Raw genomic sequence first — 3,609 nt, forward strand, 5'->3', positions numbered from 1 at the left:
GAAAAATATACACAAAAATTAACTCATAATGGCCAAAGGCATAAAATTTTAAAACACAATCCCAATGATGAATGTAACTGTATTATATACCTAAATTGTACCAATACACTTAATGGGAAAAAATTCTAAAACTAAAACTATGCTTTGGGATTTCATAATGATTTCTTGGATGTGAATTAACATATAGGCAATAAAAGAAAAACTAATGTGTGCTTCATCAGAATTTTTTAAATGTATGCATCAAAGGACACTGTATTCAGGCAAAAAGGCAACTCTAAGAATGACAGAAAATATTTGCCAATCACATATTTGATAAGGGAACCATTTCAGAATATAGAGAAATTATAAAACTCAACAGCAAAAAACAACCAAATTAAAAATAGGAAAAGCACTTGAATAGACATTTTTTTCAAAGAACATATGCAAATGACCAGTAAGCACATAGAAAGTTGCTCAATAGGGAAATACAAATCAAACTAAAGAGGCTGGGGATGTGGCTCAATGGTAGAGCTCTTGCCTTGCATGCACAAAACCCTGGGTTCAATTCCCAGCAACACCATTAAAAAAAAAAGTCCAAAAACTACAATGAGATACTACCTAATACGCTTTAGGATGGCTATTATTTGAAAAATAAAATAAAATAAAAAACAGAAAACAAGGTCCGGGGATTTAGCCCAGTGGTTCCGCCTGCTTCGAAAGTATAAGGTCCCAAGTTCAATTCCCAGTACCAAAAAAAACAGAAAAAGAGAAATGTTATTGAAGGTGTAGAAAAATTGGAACATTTGGACATGTACATTATGTAGCTCCTATGGAAAACAGTATGGTAATTGCTTACAAAATTAAACATAGGTTTACTATTTGATTCAGAAATTTCACTTCTGAGTGTACTAAAAAGAGATGTGAACAGATATCTGTATACCTATAGTCACAGCAGCATTAATGTCCCCCAAAATAAAAACAACCTGAATACCCATCAACAGATAAACAAAATGATACGTATACGTACAGTAGAATGTTATTCGACCTTAAAAAGAAATGAAATTCTAGCACATGCTGCAGCGTAAGATGAATCTTGAAGCCATGACGAATGAAATAAATTAGGTACAAAAGGCTAAATACTTTATTTATTTGAGGTACGAGTTAAATTCACAGAGACAGAAAGTAGAACATTGTTTACCAGGGCTGAGGAGAAGGGAAAAGGAAGAGTTACTATTTTGTGACTATGAAGTTTCAGTTTGGAATGATGAAAAAGTTCTGGAAATTCACATGGTGATGATTTCACAACGGTGTGAATGTAATTAATGTCACTGATCTACAATTTTAAATTATTAAAATGGTATATTTGAAGTTACTTATATTTTATCATAATAAAAATAAAACTTAAAAAGTGAACACGTAGAATAGGAAGTGATAACTGCTATAAGAGAGGCACAAATAATCTTTTCCCTATGATTTTTAACACTGTAAAATTTCAGTCTTATTCCCACCCTGGCATTTCTTATTTCCCACATTTGCTTTATTTCTTACGTTTTCTCACTATCTAACAGGCCATAAATTTAACTTTGTTTTTATTACCTACTTTCTTATTTAGAATGCAAGCTCTCTTTTCTTTGAAGTTTCTGTATAAAGGTTTTGTGCTTTGCCCAAAAAGCTCTTAACATCTTTTTTCTTTCTTTTTTTTTTTTTTTTTTTTTTTTTTTTTTAGGGTCTCACTATGCAGTCCAGGCTGGCCTTGAACTCACTATGTATCCTACACTGGCCTCAAACTCATGGTGATCCTCCTACCTCAACCTCCTGAGTGCTGGGATTACAGGTGTACGCCTTTGTTTTCAATCTGTATGAGTAATATGTACTAAAGATATACTGTACTTGTCATATGCTGGAAGTATTTTTCAGTTTGTTTCTTATTTTCCTATTTATTTGATAATGAGACAATAAAATGTTTATGTGGGCAGCTCCATTGTGGACACTTTTAACATTTATTTGTTGCCAATCAGAAACTTAATCCGTATTTTTTTCTTACTTCTATTTTTGTAGTCTGACTTTTTGCATTTACTAGTATGTTTAGAATTTATGTCAAGCTATATTTTTGTATTAGTTTTCTACATGTGCTATAACAAACGGCCTTCAGCTGATGGACTGAAACAACAGAAATTTAGCACTGATTCTCAGGTCTGTTTCTTTGACAGTACCATGCTGTTTTTATTACAGTGGCTTTGTAGTATAGTTTCAAATTGGGAATTACTATACCTGCTGCCATGTGTCTGTTGCCTAGGATGGCTTTTGCTATTCTAGGTCTCTTATGGTTCCAAATGAATTTTTTGATTTTTCTTTCTAGTTCTGTGAAGTATAGTGTTGGGATTTCAATTGGTACTTCATTGAATCTGTATGGCAGTTTTGGTAGTATGGCCATTTTCACTATGTTGATTCTTCCTACTCAGGAGCAGGGGACATCTTTCCATTTTCTTATACCTTCCTCGATCTCCTTTTTCAGAGTGCTATAGTTTTCAGTGTAGAGGTCTTTTGCTTCTTTTGGTAGATTGGTTCCCAGATACTTCATTTTTTTGGGGTGCTATTGGGAAAGAAATTGTTTCCCTAATTTCTCATTACAGTAATTTAAAACTCCAGTGAGAAACCAAAGAAAGAAGGAGACAGATTCAGAATAAAATGAAAATCGGAAACTATAAAACACTTAACAATGACTATTCAAGAGTAGATATATTTATCATTGGAACAATTGTCATTTGAACATCAATACTTTTAGCCCTGGAGCTCCTCTTACACTTGATCTTAGCCAAAAGGCCAAGAAGCAAAGGAGCTCCTATTAATTAATATAAAACAACTGTGAAATATAGGCAGCCTTGTATTGCAAAAATGCAAATAATAAATATGGGTCCATAAAAAAGAAATATATACTTTCTATTTAAATTTCTAAACATTATGTTGTTGAGCTGTTTTTTGTTTTTTGGGTTTTTTGGGGTTTTTTTGTTTTGTTTTGTTTTGTTGTTGGTACCAGGGATTGAACTCATGCTCTTGAGCATACAAGGCAGGTGGCAGAACCACTGAGCCAAATCCCTGGCGTTGTTGCTGTTTTTGTTGGCACTGGGGATCGATCACCTGCTTGTGAGGCAGGTGGTGGAACCACTGAGCTAAATCCCCAGCCCTAACATTTTTTATTTTATTTTTTTTTTATTTAAATTGAATTTATTGGTACATTCTAGTTAGACAGTACAGCTACATTCATTACTGGGATCTTGTACCTTTACATGCCAGATCTTGGTTCTCATTTTTTCCCCTTGTCTCCACCTTCCCTTCAACCCCTCCTCCCCTCCCCACCTTCAAACACTTTAATTCCATTTTTACATTTTCTCATATTTTTTCCTTTTCCCTCCTTCCCCTTTCCCTATCCTTCTCACTGTCCCTACACCTTTGGTCCTTTTCTTCCTATTTTACGTTGCTAATGTCCCATTAGGATCTTGAGTACTATTTTAGTTTTTCAACCAGAGAAACTATTGTGTATTTGCATATGTGTGACTTATTTATTCACTTAGGAGTATACCCTCAAATGTACCCATTTACCTATGAATGAATCTACTTTCTCATTCTTTA

This window comes from Fukomys damarensis, unplaced genomic scaffold, assembly GCF_012274545.1.
Source record: "Fukomys damarensis isolate Sample0158 unplaced genomic scaffold, DMR_v1.0_HiC HiC_scaffold_36, whole genome shotgun sequence".
In the NCBI taxonomy this organism is placed as follows: Eukaryota; Metazoa; Chordata; class Mammalia; order Rodentia; family Bathyergidae; genus Fukomys; species Fukomys damarensis.